Here is a 20729-nt window from a genome sequence, read left to right as displayed (position 1 = left end):
TGCGTAGTGCAAAAATAACACTTTCAGTTTCAGAGGCGACAGTATTACATACAAGCATAATTTCTAAAGTGTGTACTCTGATTCTCCTTTTTCAAGGATAGTAATTAGCACACAGCAGGCTAGGGCCATGCAGACGGTCAAGGCAGGCACCACTGAGTGAAGCAACCTGATGTTGCATACCTCTTTGACACAGACAGACAAAGCATATATAATCGTATTCAGCAAGCCACATAGCCGCAATTTTACATGAACTGCTGTCTGGACTCTGGCATAACAACACTACACTGGCTCGACCACTCCATACCACGACTAGACAGACATGTAGTTCTTCTGTAGTTGTTGTTGACTGGTTTACCTGTTTGCCTCTCATGAAATGGCCATAGTTCTTCCGTAAACCAACGATGATGATCCATCCATCCCAGTTAGTGACTGTAAAGAAAAAAGATATTATCTAACTTTGATCATCAAGACTCATCATCATCATGGTATATTGGCAAACTCAAAGTTGTTCATGAAGTCGCAGTCTACACACACAGTGAGTCCAAGGACATTTTGCATAATAAAAAATGCAACATAGTGGCCCCTGCAGTAGAAGTAGAATTTGAATTAAACAAGGTGTAAAAAACAGAGTCGACTTGAGTTACATTTAGTGTGTAAAAGATTAAATAATAACAGACATATGATGATTCATTTCATGCACAACAAACAAACAGCAATTTCTTTTATCAGAGCCAGACAGCCAGTGCAGTTCACTGCATGACATCTCATTATTCATTACCTGTTCCACTTTTGGACCGCATCTTGTTCTTAAAGTGGAGGAGGCCCACAGGCCGGCCTCTCGTGTCAATTTCAGAAGTAACTGTCAGCAATCAGCATATAGTCAGTAATTCCAGTCCCACTTCTTTTGAGGGGACTCGTCTACAAAGCAACAGTTTCTTCATTCTGCATAATCAGCCATCTGCCTTGAGTGAAATGGATAGGGGGAGTCTGGAGGAGGAGGATAGAGGAGCATGACTGAGTTGTGAACTTGTGAAATTCAGGATTGCAGACAGAGGCACCTCCAATAAGGAAATAAGATGAAGACAGTGCTGCTGATGGATTTGTTGTGATTAGAGTTTTGTTGTGGTAAAAGTTGCAAAACAAAGAAAGACACACAGGAGTAAAAGTGAAAAAGGAGTCAGGACGAAAAAAAAGGAAGTCAGTTTCAGGCCTAGGTGTCAGGGAAGTAGAGCTCGTCCTCAAACTCTGTGAATTGTGATGGGAGTAGGTCAGCTAACAGAGAAGAACTTCCGTCACCTAAATCGGTGTCCTCGTCTTCCTGCGTGGATTCACGTATTTTGTAATCTGGTGGTATGAAGTGCTGATTCATCTTGATCATTGCTACCCTCTCCACATTTTTTAGCAAGAGGCGGGTCCTTTTTGAAGTTACAATGGCACCAGCAGCACTGAAAACACGTTCAGAAGACACACTTGTGAGTGGGCAAGACAAATAATTTAGAGCCAGGTTGGTGATCAGTGGCCATTGACCCCTTTTCCCATACCAATACAGCAATGGGTTCTGGTTAAAGAAGACCTCTGTTGGGTCATCCAGATAGGCCTGCACCATCCACTCAAGGTTCTCCAGGGGTGCTCCACTTTACATACTATCTTTGGCCTTTGCATCAACGCTGGAACGAGCAAACCCTTGATGAGTTAGCCCATCCGCTTCCGACAATATTATGGCTGGGCCTGGTGCAGGTGAGGATGATGATGCGGTTGTTGGTGTCGGTAACGGCTGTGAGGGAAAGTGACTGCCTTCGGCCACAGAAGTAGACCTTGACGCCGGATGGCCTGATGATTCAGTAGTACCTTGCTGGTTCCTTCAATTTCATGCCGCTCTTTTTCGAACCGAGTGGCTGACAGAGCTAGCCAATGTTTGTACTTTGAGACATCTGCTTCATTAAAAGGAATGAATGCTTTGCTGGCCACTGCCTTTTTGTACCGTGGATCCAGAATAGTGGCACAAATGTAATGTTAAACCAAAGGTGGTGATGGACAGAGCGTTGACAATACAAGCACTCACCCCCAGTCAACTGATCTGGGTTTAATACATCAGCGTTCTTTAGCCCACTCTGCCACCCCAGTTCAGACATGGCCATATGCAAATCAGTCTGACCCTGTGCCTCATGGGAACAGTCCATCCCGAATTGCCAAGTCATGCCTTCCCTGGACCAGAAACAAGCTAACGAGGACCGGTTTCTGGCATTACAGCCGTATTCAGCCCGGCTTGCTTGAATCCAGTGGCAAAGTGAGCAAGGGACTCAAGTCTGAGCATACCCTGCCAACTTATGGCGAACAAAGCAAAACCAAAGGTGGTGATGGACGGAGCGTTGACAATACAAGCATTCACCCCCAGTCAACTGATCTGGGTTTAATCCATCACCGTTCTTTAGCCCACTCTGCCATCCCAGTTCAGACATGGCCATATGCAAATCAGTCTGACCCTGTGCCTCATGGGAACAGTCCAGCCCGAACTGCCAAGCCACGCCTTCCCTGGACCGGAAACAAGCTTCAGAGGACCGGTTTCTGGCATTACAGCCATCTTCAGCCCGGCTTGCTTGAATCCAGTGGCAAAGTGAGCAAGGGACTCAAGTCTGAGCATACCCTGCCAACTTATGTCAAACAAAGCAAAACCAAAGGTGGTGATGGACGGAACGTTGACAATACAAGCACTCACCCCCAGTCAACTCATCTGGGTTTAATCCATCACCGCTCTTTAGCCCACTCTGCCACCCCAGTTCAGTCATGGCCATATGCAAATCAGTCTGACCCTGTGCCTCATGGGAACAGTCCAGCCCGAACTGCCAAGCCACGCCTTCCCTGGACCGGAAACAAGCTTCCAAAGACCGGTTTCTGGCATTACAGCCGTCTTCAGCCCGGCTTGCTAGAATCCAGTGGCAAAGTGAGCAAGGGACTCACATCTGAGAATACCCTGCCAACTTATGGCGAACAAAGCAAAACCAAAGGTGGTGATGGACGGAGCGTTGACAATACAAGCACTCACCCCCAGTCAACTGATCTAGGTTTAATCCATCACCGTTCTTTAGCCCACTCTGCCACCCCAGTTCAGACATGGCCATATGCAAATCAGTCTGACCCTGTGCCTCATGGGAACAGTCCAGTCCGAACTGCCAAGCCATGCCTTCCCTGGACCGGCAACAAGCTTCCGAGGACCGGTTTCTGGCATTACAGCCGTCTTCAGCCCGGCTTGCTTGAATCCATTGGCAAAGTGAACTAGGGACTCACGTCTGAGCATACCCTGCCAACTTATGGCGAACAAAGCAAAACCAAAGGTGGAGATGGACGGAGCGTTGACAATACAAGCACAAAAAACGTTCAAAAAAACGATGGATTTAGGCCCAGATCTCTGTACTGTGGTGAATGTATGACATTGTTCTGCATTCTGTCCATCAATTGTTGTTTTTGCATTTGTCACCCTGAGTGGGATGGGTATGCTCAGACGTGAGTCTCATGCTCTCCACACCACTGGAGTCAAGCCATCCTGGCTGAAGACGGCTGATAGCCAGAAACCGGTCCTAGGATACTTGATTCAACCAGGAAAGACATGGCTTGGCAGTTCGGGCTGAACTGTTCCCATGAGGCACACGGTCAAGGCTGATTTGCATATGGCCATGTCTGAACTAGGGTGGTGTGGAGTGCAACAAAATGATGGATTAAGGCCCAGATCTCTGTACTGGGGGGAATGTATGACATTGTTCTGCATTCTGTCTATCAATTGTTGTTTTTGCATTTGTCACCCCGAGTGGGATGGGTATGCTCAGATGTGAGTCCCATGCTCTCCACACCACTGGAGTCAAGCTATCCTGGCTGAAGACGGCTGATAGCCAGAAACCGGTCCTAGGATGCTTGATTCCAGTCCAGGAAAGACATGGCTTGGCAGTTCGGGATGGACTGTTCCCATGAGGCACACGGTCAAGGCTGATTTGCATATGTCCATGTCTGAACTGGGGTGGTGTGGAGTGCAAAAAAAATGATGGATTTAGGCCCAGATCTCTGTACTGGGGTGAATGTATGACATTGTTCTGCATTCTGTCCATCAATTGTTGTTTTTGCATTTGTCACCCCGAGTGGGATGGGTATGCTCAGACGTGAGTCCCATGCTCTCCACACCACTGGAGTCAAGCTATCCTGGGTGAAGACGGCTGATAGCCAGAAACCGGTCCTAGGATGCTTGATTCCGGTCCAGGAAAGACATCGCTTGGCAGTACGGGCTGGACTGTTTCCATGAGGCACAGGGTCAAGGTTGATTTGCATATGGCCATGTCTGAACTGGGGTGGTGTGGAGTGCAAAAAAACCACACAAAAAAACAAAAAAAAAAACGATGGATTTAGGCCCAGATCTCTGTACTGGGGTGAATGTATGACAATGTTCTGCATTCTGTCCATCAATTGTTGTTTTTGCATTTGTCACCCCGAGTGGGATGGGTATGCTCAGACGTGAGTCTCATGCTCTCCACACCACTGGAGTCAAGCTATCCTGGCTGAAGACGGCTGATAGCCAGAAACCGGTCCTAGGATACTTGATTCAACCAGGAAAGACATGGCTTGGCAGTTCGGGCTGAACTGTTCCCATGAGGCACACGGTCAAGGCTGATTTGCATATGGCCATGTCTGAACTGGGGTGGTGTGGAGTGCAAAAAAAGCGATGGATTTAGGCCCAGATCTCTGTACTGGGGTGAATGTATGACATTGTTCCGCATTCTGTCCATCAATTGTTGTTTTTGCACAAATGTAATGTTGCTCTGTATGTATTTTTTTAAGCCTTTCATTGTCAACTAGGCAGGTTAATAAGCTCACAGCCAACTGATATGCGTCTTGCTTGTCAGTATCACCTTTCAATGTTGAAGACACTGCCTTCAGTTCGTGCTCTAGATTGCACAACAATGGGATAGCTTTGCTCAAAGTACAGTTCTCCCAGCTGACTTCACGCGTGAAGACCTCAAAAGGACGAAGCATGTCTGTCAGGCTTTTAACTGGGTCCCATTCCTCCAACTCTAGCCTCATGTCTTTCATTGTAGAACCCAGTGCAAAGACATACTCATTGATTACCAAGCACTGCTCAGACAGACGCTCAAGCATGTAGAAGGTTGAGTTCCAACGTGTTACCAACTCCTGGATGAGTCCTCTGACTGGCAGTCTACGTTCACGTTGCATGTTCCTCAGATGCTTCCGGGCCTTAAAAGAATGGCTGAAATGTGTGCAGATTCTTCAGCAGGTGGTCAGTAACTTGCTGACTTTGGTTTTTTTTTCCAAGAAATCTTGAACAACTAGGTTAATACAGTGCGCCAAACATGGCACTCTGAAATAGCCACCATCACCCATGGCCCTAACTATATTACTGCCATTATCCGTGGAAACATAACCAATCATGCGGTTTCTTGGATGCAGCCATCGAAAGACCTTACTGTTAAACTCATACAAAATGTTTAATGCAGTATGAGATTTCTCCATGGAAAACATGGCTACTGTTTCATGTTTCCAAGTAGCTTGAAAACTTTTGTCTGTGTCAACACCTGCAGATAGCTTCTCTCTAACCCCTGCAAAAGAGACCCAGTGTGCAGTGATGCACATGTAATCAAGGGCTTGGCAACTGGTCCACACGTTTGTTGTCAGGTGGATAGTGTTAACAACACTCTTCTGCAAAGCTGTCCCAGTCACCTCCAGCACATCTTGATGTAGTGCGTTTAAAAAGTGGCAGGCACCGCGCGGTGCCTGCCGCTTTGTACATGACAATGTGAAAGTGCATTTTCAGCATTGTGGCGGGCGGTGCAGAGAGCACCACCCGCCACAATGCTGAAAATACAGGATGTGCCCGCCACTGTGGCGGGCACATCCTAATAGCACCCCCGGGACCCCCGCCCTTATGGCGGGCGGTCCCGATTTACGATGGGATGACGGGCGGGCAAAGTCCGCCCGTCATCCTAATGAGGCCCTTAGTGTGCCTCATAGATGTTGCTGGTGTAGAGGGTGTGGGTGCTACCACTGCAGTGCTGCTGCCAGGGGTACTGTGTGTACCAGAAAAAATGTCTGTCTCTTCTTCACCTCCCCCCTGCACGATCAGCCCCTTGTCATCATCAGATGCAATGTCAATGGATACATTTGGATTTCTTGTACTTTTGGCTTCCCGGATCTTACTTAGGTGCGCCTCCCAAGGGATAGTGTGGTGTTTTTGGGGATGACCTCTCTGGCCTCAGGTACCATAGTTGGTACCAAGCTTACCCCGACTAACTACAGCTTTACAAATCGAACAAAGTCCCAAACTGAGGAGTTGAGATTTCTGGTGGTGGTGGTGGAGGTGCTACTTTCAGTTTCAATGCCAGATGAAGTGGAGGATGGGTGTGGCCGAATTTGACCCTGTTGTGCACTTACAGTTACTGCACCACTACTTGAGGTAACAGAGGTCGTGCTGGAATATGGTAGCTGTAGGTTGTGTTGGTGTAGTGGTTACCTGTGTTGGTGGTGGTACCAGTGCCATGCCGCCCACATCCCGCTCAGCAGCAATTCGGGATAGGGTAACAATTTCTGTCTGCTGCATGCCCACTGGGGCTGGAGTGACGACTGTGATGATTGGGTCGTCGTCATCATCAGACTGTTCATCAGCAGCAGAATACACCACTTCTACTTCTTGTTCGTCGTCATCACCCATAAGTGGAAGCCTTGTGGGAACCTTCCTTTTCGGCTTAGCTACCTTTGTGGGCTCATGGCGTGCCTCCCTCTCAGATGGAGGGTTCCAATCATGATCTAGATCATCAGAAGGAAGGGGGCTTGAAGAACTCGTACTAGCCCTCTTTGACCTTTTTCTTGCTGGGGATCTGGAAGACAATGGTTCATCAGGAGGAGTGGCTTGCTCGGATGATACCTCCGCTTCAATCTTGATTTCCTGATGTGCCCCTACTTCTGGAGGAAAAAGCATTGTGGGCAGTTGTGCCTCTCCATGCGGCTCTACTTGCGCCTCTCCTTGCGCCACTCCTTGCGCCTCTCCTTGTGCCTCTCCTTGCACCTCTCCTTGTGCCTCTTCTTGCGCCTCTCCTTGCGCCTCTCCTTGCGCCTCTCCTTGCGCCTCTCCTTGCGCCTCTCCTTGCACCTCTCCTTGCACCTCTCCTTGCACCTCTCCTTGTTGCACCTGTGGTTGTCGTTGCGGCTGAACACTCGTCAGATGAGTTCACCCTGCGTTTATTGCATGCTACTTTCTTGCGATGAGTCAACGCAAACATCACTGGTCGATGGTGATTAAGAAATTAAAGTGGCTGCCTCTGCGGAACTCATGGCCTTGGGCCTAACTTGGCGTGATGGCACTGAGACCAATTAAGCTGCGGTGCTGCTCCCAGCTTGGTCCCCGGCGGACACCGCTGCTGCATTCTTAGTTTTTTTTCTTCCCAAAAAAAGTGTCCGTGGGCACACCAGTCTCCTTAGTAAGTGGCACCACTTGCTTCTTCTGCTCCTACTTACTGGCAGTGGCAATGGTAACTTTCTTGGTAGAGGAAGAACAGCCACCTTTCTTTGGGCCCGTCTTCTTCAGATGTCAGAACAGCAGGCCGCAGTTGCACGAGTTGCAGAGTTGTCTGTGGCCACATGTGAAGTCACGTGACGTTGTGCTGCACACACCGCAGCAGGACTTCTTCCTGGCACTGATGATGAACGATGACTTATTTGTGGTTCTCTTGTGCATCTAAAAGCAAAGGTAGCCATAGGAACATTAGTTAAATAAATGTTGCATATGTTGTGCTTCAATTAATATTTGCAACTAGGCATTTATTATTACAACACACCCAAAAACGGAAAGACCCAAAATAAAAATTGCAATTCTAATAAACAATGGATGTTTACATTAATAGAGGAGAGAGTTGTTTCATGCACCACTGAGTACCCCTGGGCATAATAAATGAAAGCAAGGCAAACTGGGTGCAGGCCTGAGCACACAGCCTGGCTCCAAAATGGCCCCTTGACACCCACCCACATGGCCAGGCCCTGCCTGGACAAGGCCTCAAAATGCCCCCCACCTGCATGGCCAGGCCCTGCCTGGACCAGGCCTCAAAATGCCCCCCACCCACATGGCCAGGCCCTGCCTGGACCAGGCCTCAATATGGCCCCCACCCACATGGCCAGGCCCCATCAACACCCAAAGAAATACAAAAACACACACAAATCACCACAATCCAATGCCATCCATGCCCTAAATGATGTTTAAATTCAAGACACACCACCACAGAAAGACTTGGTCCATGCACCACTGACTACCCCCGGGCATATAATGGGTGAAAGCAAGGCAGACTGGGTGCAGGCCTATGGCACAAAGCACACTACCTGGCTTCAAAATGGCCCCTTGAACCTACCCACATGGCCAGGCCCTGCCTGAACCAGGCCTAAAAATGGCCCTCACTCTCATGGCCAAGCCCCAACAACACCCCAAAAAATCGAAAAACACACAAAAATCACTACAATCCAATGCCATCCATGGCCTAAATTATGTTTAAATTCAAGACACCACCACAGAAGGACTTGGTCCATGCACCACTGACTACCCCTGGGCATATAATGGGTGAAAGCAAGGCAGACTGGGTGCAGGCCTATGGCACAAAACACACTGCCTGGCTTCAAAATGGCCCCTTGACCCCCACCCACATGGCCAGGCCCTGCCTGTACCAGGCCTCAAAATGGCCCCCACCCACAGGGCCAGGCCCCAACAACACCCAAAAAAAATCGAAAAACACACAAAAATCACCAAAATACAATGCCATCCATGGAGTAAATGATGTTTAAATTCAAGACACCACCAAAGAAAGACTTGGTCCATGCACCACTGACTACCCCTGGGCATATAATGGGTGAAAGCAAGGTAGACTGGGTGCAGGCCGATGGCACAACACACACTGCCTGGCTTCAAAATGGCCCCTTGACACCCACCCACATGGCCAGGCCCTGCCTGTACCAGGCCTCAAAATGACCCCAACCCACATGGCCAGGCCCCAACAACACCCCAACAAATCGAAAAACACACAATAATCACCACAATCCAATGCCATCCATGGCCTAAATGATGTTTAAATTCAAGACACCCGACAGAAAGACTTGGTCCATGCACCACTGACTACCCCTGGGCATATAATGGGTGAAAACAAGACAGACTGGGTACAGGCCTATGTCACAAAGCACACTGCCTGGCTTCAAAATGGCCCCTTGACCCCCACCCACATGGCCAGGCCCTGACTGTACCAGGCCTCAAAATGGCCCCACCCACATGGCCAGGCCCCAACAACACCCCAAAAAATCTAAAAACACACACAAATCACCACAATCCAATGCCATCCATGGCCTAAATGATGTTTAAATTCAAGACACCACCACAGAAAGACTTGGTCCATGCACCACTGACTACCCCTGGGCATATAATGGGTGAAAGCAAGGTAGACTGGGTGCAGGCCTATGGCACAAAGCACACTGCCTGGCTTCAAAATGGCCCCTTGACCCCCACCCACATAGCCAGGCCCTGCCTGTACTCGGCCTCAAAATGGTCCCCACCCACATGGCCAGGCCCCAACAACACCCAAAAAAATCGAAAAACACACAAAAATCACCACAATCCAATGCCATCCACGCCCTAAATGATGTTTAAATTCAAGACACCCCACAGAAAGATTTGGTCCATGCACCACTGATTGACTACCCCTGGGCCTACTGGCTAGTGTGGCTTTACACGAACCCCAACATTTAAAAACAAATTCCACATATAACAGTGAGCTATTCAATTCCATGACATAAATGATATTTAAGTTCAACAAAACTCACAGAAACAGTTGTATCATGCACCCATGACTAACCATGGGCCTACTGGATACTGTGCCTATCCACAATATATGTTTTTAAAGTTGTGAAAAAGTAAAAAAATTGTAGTAGCAGCAACTGCAATACCCCAAACAAACAACACCAACTTACTTGTAAAATCTCGAATCCAAAAGAAATCCAAAAGTGATCCAAACAAAAAGTCCTCAAATACAAATATCCAGCAGCAGCCACAAATAGTAATCCTTCCAGCTCCAGATCCAAATGAAAAGGTATCAGGACATGGATAAAGCACTGGGAGGAGCCTGCTGGACAGGAACAGGAAGTTGTAGTCTCTGGGGCACTTACTTCCTCCCACACCCCCAAAAATGGACTCCTTGCACAAAAAAGTGCAGCCAAATGTCAATCTGAGGAGTTATTCTGATCCAGATCATCATTCTTAGAAGGTTTATGCTGCCTGTGGTAGATTTCTTGTGCAGAATAGCAATTTTTGCAAGTTCGGGAAAGCGTGCTGTTCAAATCTCCCGCCGGAAGTCAGCTGCGCGTCGCATCTACGTGTTCGCAATTGTTTACTCCCGTGATGATTGATCATCACTCCTTCACAAGATCTCTGCGACTCTCTCGCCTCGTTCTTCCACCGCAAGATCGCCGACATCCACAACAGCTTCGGCGCACCATCCACGCACCCAACCGTCGAACCAACGCCCCCCACCGCCACCCTCCGCACCTGGACCACGGTGACCACCGAAGACGCAGCCCGCACGATGAACACCATCCACTCTGGATCTGCGACCGACCCCTGCCCCCACCACGTCTTCAACAAGGCCGACTCCACCATCGCACCCCAACTCCGGAACATCATCAACACCTCCTTCAACACCGCCACCTTCCCGGAGAGCTGGAAGCATGCAGAGCTCAGCGCCCTACTGAAGAAACCAACAGCGGACCCCACTGACCTCAAGAACTTCCGCCCCATCTCGCGCCTCCCTTTTCCTACGAAAGTCATCGAGAAGATCATCAACAGACAGCTGGCCGCCTTCCTCGAGACAAACGAATCCCTCGACCCCTTGCAGTCTGGTTTCAGATTCAATCACAGCACCGAGACCGCCCTGATCGCATCCACAGACGACATCCAAGCCCTGCTCGACAACGGGGAAACAGCGGCCCCCATCCTCCTGGACCTCTCTGCAGCGTTCGACACTGTCTGCCACCGCACCCTAGTCCAACGCCTCAGCAACATCGGCATCCAAGAGAAGGCACTGGAGTGGATCATCTCGTTCCTCGCCGGAAGAACACAGAGAGTTCGCCTTCCGCCGTTTCGATCCGAGGCCACTGAAGTCATCTGCGGCGTACCACAAGGATCTTCACTCACCCCCACTCTCTTCAACGTCTACATGAGACCTCTTGCAGCCATCGCACGCCAACACAACCTCAACATCATCTCCTACGCCGACGACACCCAGCTGATCCTCTCCCTCAACAGGGACCCCGACACCGCCAGAACCAGCCTACACGAAGGGATGAAAGACGTCGCCGAGTGGATGAAGAACAGCCGCCTCAAACTGAACTCAGACGAGATGGAAGTCCTCATCCTGGGACCATCGCCCTCCACCTGGGACGACTCCTGGTGGCCTCCCGCCCTGGGCACCGCTCCCAAGCCAACAGACCACGCACGCAACCTGGGCTTCATCCTGGACTCTTCCCTCTCGATGACCAGACAAGTCAACGCCGTCTCCTCATCGTGCTTCAACACCCTACGCATGCTCCGCAAGATCTTCCGATGGATCCCGACCGAAACCAGGAAGACGGTCACCCAGGCACTTGTCACCAGCCGACTGGACTACAGAAACACCCTCTATGCCGGAACCACAGCCAAGCTACAGAGGAGACTCCAACGCATCCAGAACGCCTCCGCCCGCCTCATCCTGGACATCCCCCGGCGCAGCCACATCTCCGGCCACCTTAGGGACCTGCACTGGCTCCCCGTCAACAAGAGTATCACGTTCAGGCTCCTCACCCACGCACACAAGTCTCTCCACGACCTGGGCCCCAAGTACCTCAACGACCGACTGACCTTCTACACGCCCACCCGCCAGCTACGATCTACTAGCCTCGCCCTCGCCACCGTACCACGCATCCGAAGAGCCACCGCCGGAGGCAGATCCTTCTCCTACCTGGCAGCCAAGACATGGAACTCCCTCCTCATCCACCTTCGACTGACCCAGGACCATCTCGCCTTCAGGAAACAACTCAAGACCTGGCTGTTCGAGCAGTAGCGGACCCCTTCCCCCAAGCGCCTTGAGACCCTCCCGGGTGAGTAGCGCGCTATACAAATGTTATGATTGATTGATTGATTGATTGATTGCGGGCCCTTATGATGTAGTCGCGCTCTCAAACTCTCGCAGTGCAAGATGGCGTTCCGCTATGACGTACTCGCGGTCGAAAAGACTTGCGCAGTCATGCAGCTAGATCCAAAATGGCACAGCGAACGCAAACCGGGAGGAAAAACAACTCGGCAAACTCAGAATCACGGTAAGTCAACGCCGTGCGCACGATATTGTATTTTTGAAGCGCGACCAAGCATAAAAATCCGCCAGCTTGCGAATTGCGATTTTTTTGACAAATTCGCTTGATTCGCGGAACGTGAATTTGCCAAAAATTCGCAAATTCCGCGAGCGGAATGGATTTTACGCCCATACTTACTGCAACAAAGTTGTATGGTGAATCTGCTCAGCTCCAGCACTCTGCTTCCTCCTCTCACTTTATCTGGGCAATGAATGAAGCGTGGGCTGGATGACCTCCTGGTTGTGATGTGATCAGCATGCTTCCAATGCGACACGCTATTTGCGATTTCGCAATTTGCGATATCGCTCAGTGAAAAATGGCAAATGGTCTACTTTGGAATTTGCGCGTTGCAATTGAGATTTCGCTATTGGTCATTGCGATTATTTCTGATTCGGTGAATATTCGAAAGAGGGTTCATGGATTGCCGATAGGGATTTCTAAATAGCGATTCCTTATTAATCGCTATTTAGGAATCGCTAACTCAGATTTTGATTCATGTACCCAATTGTCAATCAATCAATCAATCAAAGCATTTGTATAGCGCACTACTCACCCGCAGGGTCTCAAGGTGCTAGGGGAGGGGGGGTCCGCTACTGCTCGAACTGCCAGGTCTTGAGCTGCTTCCTGAAGGCGAGGTGGTCCTGGGTCAGGCGGAGGTGGGTCGGGAGGGAGTTCCAAGTCTTGGCGGCGAGGTAGGAGAAGGACCTTCCCCCTGTGGTGGCTCTTCGGATGCGGGGGACGGCGGCGAGGGCGTGGCTGGTCGATCGAAGCTGGCGTTTGGGAGCGTAGAAGTTGAGGCGGCTGTTGAGGTAACATTGTCCTGTTTGATTTGCTTTTCCAAATTATAGGTAGAGGAGATGTAGCTGGCAATGACAAAACCTTTAGAGTATATGTTGTTTTCCTGAAGGCAACATAGTGTTTTCTTAAATTTTTCTATGCTAATGAATTCTTGCTGATTGTTTTTTTTGCAGGTGCTTCAATCACTAAAACCACTAAAAGTTCCTCAACTTTGCATTCAGTTCCAAGAGTGGTTATGTTTTTTGTTAAAATCTAATGGGAGAAAAGCAACTTATCCTTTCAGTGTACGTACTAAATCACATGGCTGAAATTTTACATATTTTGATTGCATTCTAACTTGGGTCTTAAAATGATATAGTGATTAAATCAAAATGCTTTCATATAAATTCAGTTTCTGGAGTTATGAAGGGATTGGATATATTTCCAAAGTGTTATACATTCCATGGGAAGGCATGAAGTTATGGTCTAGTTTATCAAGGTGGTAATTGCAGATTTTCGAATTCATTCTGAGTAGAGGCAATGTCTAGTCAAGTTGCTCTCCGAGAGTGCTTCAAAGCATTTAGATTGGATATAGTCTGTAATATTGCTGACTTTTGGTGGATTAAGTGAAGTAGAGCATAATTAAATTCTTCCAATTGCAATGATGGTGTTTTGACGAAGTATAATGTCAGCAAAAACTTCCTTACCATTAAATGACACATGGGGAGCATTTTTATTTGATGTATTATGGTATCAGACATGTGATTTTGCAAACAAGATAAAGAATGTCCATGGAGGTAAGTAATGGTCCGAATTGGGAATACGTCCATGTTTAGGAAAAATGTTTAACTTTTGTAAGTAGTGATGGCCTTTTATATGTTGTTAAAAATGTCCTTAGCTTCAGAATAAATGTGTTTCTGACATTACAAATAGAAGTGCATTTCCATTCATATATGGGATTCTGTTTCTTTTCCTGGAAATCTTAAGTAGATTTTGCTTGTTGTTTGACTTCCCACCATTACATTTCCATGTAAGATTTAATAACACCGGTCTTCATGTGTTACTGAAGCACACAGTTATTCTGTTGATGAGAACTCTCTTCATGAAAATATGGTTCAGTGCTTGACGTCCGTCTCCAAATTCCTTGGCAAATGTTACAGAAATGTAGTCTTGTTAGTTGTTTGTTCTGTAGTTTATGTATATTATGTGTTATATTTAAATGGTGAAGGTTTTTGACTTGATTCAGTATGAAAATGAACGGTATTCTTTTGACATGAAATTCGTTTACAACAATACGTTGAACCAATTGTTTCTGTATGAGTTTTTCAGTCTTTTTTCGTTTTGAAAGGAATTGTTCAAAGCAGATTTTGAAGGACGTTTTGCACTACTTTGCAGTTATACTCCTAATGTTGCCTCTTCTTCTGAATGTGTATATTTTTCTTGAATAGGCTGCATTTTAATTCCTGTAATAGCTGACTGCTAATGATGCTCTTATTTGATGATGATTCAAAGCCTTATTCGGCACAAGGCCATAAAAGAATACATATCATACAAACACGTGTTTTTAAATAGATAAAAACATTGCTGTATAATCTCAAGCCATTCAAAATGTCATTTTCAAATTCCATCCACAATACAAGATGAAAAAACATAGCATTATTCAATCAAAGAAGCCACAGTCTTCCTGATTTTGAGTGCTTGACAGATATAACCCAATTCTGCTGCATAACAAAATTCTGATTCTAGCAGCTAGAGATGAAGCAAAGAGACAGAAAAAGAACTAGAACCAAAAGAGCGCAGTAATGGACATAAAAATAACTGGTTTATCTCTTTTTGTTAAGTTGTCATTATGTGTTATCAAACTTTTTAATATTAAGGTTAGGTGTGTAGAAACATAACAAAATATATATTGTAGTCTTACCAGTAGTATGATGTTTCTTTAGGTGTCCTCCTTCTCTCTATTCAATTATTATATTTTTCTGCTCTCCATATTACAATTTCCTGTTTTGCTTCTACTGTGTATTGGACATTGTGTTCAATGTGGGAAAACCTGGTTTGGAAAAGACATAAATAGGTAATGGTTACAAGTAACTGCTCTACTGCAAATGTTACTTTTTATTTGATATCATGCATGATTTTTATAATAGATTTCCATATAGACATGTACCTGTTTTATGTTAAAATATATAGGTGGAGGCAATGAGGTATAATTTTCAATTTCTCTGTTATGTCTTTGAAGAAGAAATAGAGCTCTAATGCTTTCCAACAGTCAGAAGTGTCTCTGTGGTTGTTGTTGGTATTTAGTACTGCTCTGTTTATAGTTCACTTTGTGTAATGAATCAATCACATAAGGCTTTACTTCTTCATTTTATTTCTTATCTACTTTTCCATTCATTTGAAATGTGACCAGAAATGCCTTTCTAATACTTGTTAAACATATTTGCTGCCGACTAGTTTACTTTCTTACCTCATTTATGTTTTTAGAAGTATTGTGCTACATTAGTAGCCCAAAGTTTATTCAAGCCAAAATTTGACACCCTCCCTTTCCAAAATTAAGTTTTTGGTATGATGTAGTTTCCTTATGGCCAATCATGTAACTCTTTATATATTTATTTAACTGCCTCTCTGTTCCTTATTCTTGTCCATCAGTGTATGTGCAAGATGGTTAGGGTTTTGGTTTGCTGGTCACAGTTTCAATTTTTGGGAGACAGCACGCTAAGGAAGTTGGTGTTGAAAATGATATAGGCATCAAAGGTGTTGAACTAAAATGGATTGGTGAAAGAGGTGTGAAATTAAATCAGTTATTTTCTCTACTTTCCTCTGTTAGTAATTGTGACCATCCCCACTATATGGCTATCCTCTGTGGTGGCAATGATATAGGACACTTTACTGGAGTTAGATTGGAAATTAAGATAGAGTTATTTCCCATCTTAATATCTATGTTTCCGAACACACATTTTGTGTTCTCAAATATTTGTCTGCTTTAAATGAAGCAGTGAAGTAGTGAAGTAGTGTGGCTCACTGGTTAGAGGCGGCAGACCCGAGAGCAGAGGACGGCCCGGGACCAGGGTTCGATTCCCGGCACGGCAGGTTTCTGGACCAGGGTCAGCGGACTCGATAATTCTCTCGCCTCGGTGCCCACTCTGATCAGCGATCACACTCGGCAACTCTGGGCATTAGCTTGCCTCATCTTCACTAACGGCCCCACCAGACCGCCGGGGATGCCTGGTCTCACCCTGGAGATACCCATTAAGGGACCATCTCTCAGGGAAGCCAGGAAGGGTTTCGCAGCGGTCGAAGCGCCTTGGGACCCTACGGGTAAGTAGTGCGCTATATAAATGCCTATACATACATTTAAATGCTGCTAAGTTTGAAAAAAATCAAGACATATGAACAAGGGAATATCTTCAATTTGTCATTCAAATATAAAATGTGCCAATGCAGCATGGGATCATCCTGATGATGTACTTTTTTCAGCCTATGGAAATCAAATTTTAATTTCACACCTAAAAATGCGACTTGACAATCATATATAAATATGTTTTGTGCAAAAAAGTTCTTTAAAATCTAGCCTATATTAAATCTCGAAGGCGTGGACACTTGGCAAACTCTCTTTCTCCCTGACCACGGACCAACGGAGGCTGAATAAAGGACTCTCACCGATTTAGGGGCAGAGTATTTTGGGAGCAACAGCCGGGACTGCGAGGACCAGTGGGCCTCGGGTGACATCATTGGCCACAGCTGGGGTCTCTTCCCGTACCCTCCTCCCTCCTCTATATAACGCCTCGCAGCCCCCGCTTCGCGGGAGCCGCTCGATGGCATGGACACTTGGCAAACTCTCTTTCTCCCTGACCACGGACCAACGGAGGCTGAATAAAGGACTCTCACCGATTTAGGGGCAGAGTATTTTGGGAGCAACAGCCGGGACTGCGAGGACCAGTGGGCCTCGTGTGACATCATTGGCCACAGCTGGGGTCTCTTCCCGTACCCTCCTCCCTCCTCTATATAACGCCTCGCAGCCCCCGCTTCGCGGGAGCCGCTCGATGGCATGGACACTTGGCAAACTCTCTTTCTCCCTGCCCACGGACCAACGGAGGCTGAATAAAGGACTCTCACCGATTTAGGGGCAGAGTATTTTGGGAGCAATAGCCGGGACTGCGAGGACCAGCGGGCCTCGCGTGACATCATTGGCCACAGCTGGGGTCTCTTCCCGTACCCTCCTCCCTCCTCTATAAAACGCCTCGCGGCCCCCGCTTCGCGGGAGCCGCTCGAAGGCATGGACACTTGGCAAACTCTCTTTCTCCCTGACCACGGACCAACAGGGATGAATAAAGGACTCTCACCGATTTAGGGGCAGAGTATTTTGGGAGCAATAGCCGGGACTGCGAGGACCAGCGGGCCTCGCGTTACATCATTGGCCACAGCTGGGGTCTCTTCCCGTACCCTCCTCCCTCCTCTATATAACGCCTCGCGGCCACCGCTTCGCGGGCGCCGCTCGAAGGCGTGGACACTTGGCAAACTCTCTTTCTCCCTGACCACGGACCAACGGAGGCTGAATAAAGGACTCTCACCGATTTAGGGGCAGAGTATTTTGGGAGCAACAGCCGGGACTGCGAGGACCAGCGGGCCTCGCGTGACATCATTGGCCACAGCTGGGGTCTCTTCCCTTACCCTCCTCCCTCCTCTACATAACGCCTCGCGGCCACCGCTTCGCGGGTGCCGTTCGAAGGTGTGGACACTTGGCAAACCCTCTTTCTCCCTGACCACGGACCAACGGAGGATGAATAAAGGACTCTCACCGATTTATGGGCAGAGTATTTTGGGAGCAACAGCCGGGACTGCGAGGACAGCGGGCCTCGCGTGACATCATTGGCCACAGCTGGGGTCTCTTCCCGTACCCTCCTCCTACCTACTTTAGCAACACCCATATCTGTGCAGGAGGGACGCGTGCGGGCCAAGCACGGGCCCGCCCTTGGAAAAGGGCGGGCCTGTTTAAGCCCGTTATAGACCGTGCAACACCGGACCGGGCCCCCTCTCTAAGCCAGTCCACTATACGTTTCATTAACGAACAGTATGTATGCTCCACTCCTCTTTTGACATATTTTGAATTTGTTTATGAATATAAGTGTTAATTTGGGATTGTGATTAACCCTAGCATCATGACTACACGAGGAAGTAGGAGCAAAACAGCTGCAGAAGGGGCTCAGATAGTAGGCCCTTCATAGATCAAGGTATTTCCGACCTGGAACGCAGAGTGTCCCAAGACCTAGCTTTAGCTTTGGCAAAAAGATCTTCCTTGGGCCACTTTGTGACCGTCAGAACCCCCGAGCAGGTCAGGAAACCCCCCCGATAGAAGTCCGTGCTGATGTGCATAGCCTACCAAATGTGGTGGACTTATCAGCATCAAAACTTCTGTCTGATTCCCAAATAGGTCTGGAACTGGAAAGAACCCCAGATTTATCCATTCTCACTACACCAGAACGAGTCAACTGAGGGGAAAGAGGGAGGGCGCTGTAAGGAAAAAAAGGGACAAACGAAAAACCACAAGGCCCAAGAAGACACATGAGCTACCCAAAAACCAGGGGGAGAATTCAAACCAAACTACACAGAAAGGGGAAAAAATAGGGAGCCACTAAATCCTGTAACAAGCGAGCTACTGGGAGATGAAAGCACTGAGGCATTGATTAATACGGTAGGGGGAGAAAACGATAAAGTGGTAGATAATCAACTCTTAATAAAAATGGGAGAGTTACTTAAATCTTATCATTCCCCAATAGAATCCAGATCACAGCATGTTGAAAAACAGTTAGCTGAATTAATTACTCTTTCAAAAAGAAAAAATCTATTAACTCCTGGGATACCAAAGACTGGGGGAAATAAACTAATTTCAGATAAATCAGCGGGCCTACAAGTAACAAAAACTGCGGCTGCAGGGCTAAATGTAACATCAAAAACCCCTGCAGCAGCGGAGAAGAAAATTGCAGATAACCCGAAAGAATCCACTGCACAGGTCAGGATGGTTAGTAATACCCCCAAAGTACCTGCTACAGATGTTAATAGGGATTCTTATAGGGGAGCCTCCAATAGTAGACTCGCCGTTTATCTTCCCCCCCCCGAGGCTAGTCCCTTTGTGGTGGTGATGACTGGCGTTCCGGAGTTGCTAAACCCCATAGAGGAATCTACCTGGGCATTAAAGAACAAGGTCTAATATTGGCTTAATAAGAACCGACCATTACCACTCCACTGGTCGAGTAAGATGTTAATGGTTTGCAGGGCTCCCTGGGTGGGGCATGGAAGGAAATCAATTCAGGGTGACTGCGTTCTAGTCAATTTTAAGGATCCACGCACGGTGAATCACATCTGTTCATGGGGAACCCAAGATAACAACGAAGGCATAGACACAAAACGACTCTCTTTTTTCTATCCCCCTGTGACCCGTAATGATTTAGTCAATGAAGAGGACTGGCATAGAGTAGGCCACCGAGACCTAGGAAGAGAGTGGGAGGACTGGGGAGGTAATCCTACCAGATATCCTTCCAGGGAGCCAGTCTACAGGGATATTTGGAGAGGAATCCCAACTATGAACAGGTATAGCTGTCTGGAAATGGTTGATTGACCACCAACCTCAAAGGGGCCTTTGAATGGCGGTTGGGCGCATGTTGACAGCATTTCACCACAGGGTGGGAGAGTTAACACCAGACAGGTAGAATCGGTTCCATTGGTTGCAGACACTAACTTAATAGTAGCAACTCCGAGCGTGAGTGGCACGACCCAGTTGAAAGTAACAATACCCCTGGGGAAGGTAGATAGTCTGGCTTAGGGTTACCCTTTCCACCTGATCTCATGGAATATAGCTGGTCTCTCACGGAGGTTAGAGGACCCGGTATGGTTAAAATTTGTCGAATCCTTTGATATAATCTGCCTCCAGGAGACTTGGAGCAGAGGGGACCCTGGCCTGGATGGTTAACAAATCTTCAATGTTTGTGCCGAACCTTCACATGCTGGAAGAGCCAAGGGCGGTCTTATGACAGCTATTTCTGTAAAGCATAATATGATAAAAACTGTCACACTAGTGGAATCTCCCTGGTACCAACTGCTTATGATTAAGGACTTATTTTTAGTGCCTTTGCTTTTAATTAATTGGTACTGAGAACAGAACATAACTATTTACGTTTTAGGAAACGCCTGAATACTCACCTGTTCCCTTAACTTAATTCTCCCCATCTATTTCTGCTTTCCTCCCTTTCCGTTTGCCCCCGGACCCGCAGATGTAGGGATCCTAGCGCTGGGATACCTCCGGGTGACTACGCGCCCTACAAATTTTTTTAATAATAATAATAATACTATAACATATTCGATACCCATGTCACAGCGGTTATTGAAAAATTACAGGATGAGATTGTTAAAGTAACCAATACTATATTTCCTCTTTTTATCATGTGGGTAGGAGATTTTAATTGTAGTTTGTGTAAATTTAGTGGTTCCAGAGTCTGTGGTCTAGTAGATCTAAGCGACCAGCCATTGGCACACTTTAAGTACTCAAAACA

At 47.4% G+C, this 20729-nt stretch overlaps 1 protein-coding gene across 3 annotated transcripts in view; it reads right to left on the bottom strand.

Annotated features, from left to right (window-relative positions):
* LOC144798569 (vomeronasal type-2 receptor 26-like) overlaps positions 1-20729 on the bottom strand; it is a 607526-nt gene that overhangs the window by 223572 nt on the left and 363225 nt on the right. For 2 of the 3 annotated variants that reach the window (XM_078669515.1, XM_078669519.1), the window contains exon 4: positions 15104-15232. The exons of the other annotated variant lie outside the window; for it this stretch is intronic. The gene's annotated coding sequence lies outside the window, so the exon portion shown is untranslated. The remainder of the gene's footprint in view (positions 1-15103; positions 15233-20729) is intronic. 3 annotated transcript variants of the gene reach the window in all.

This window comes from Lissotriton helveticus, chromosome 12 (genome assembly GCF_964261635.1).
Source record: "Lissotriton helveticus chromosome 12, aLisHel1.1, whole genome shotgun sequence".
Taxonomy (NCBI): domain Eukaryota; kingdom Metazoa; phylum Chordata; class Amphibia; order Caudata; family Salamandridae; genus Lissotriton; species Lissotriton helveticus.
Note: the sequence above shows the minus strand (reverse complement) of the source record. Positions and strands in the feature narration are given on the sequence as shown.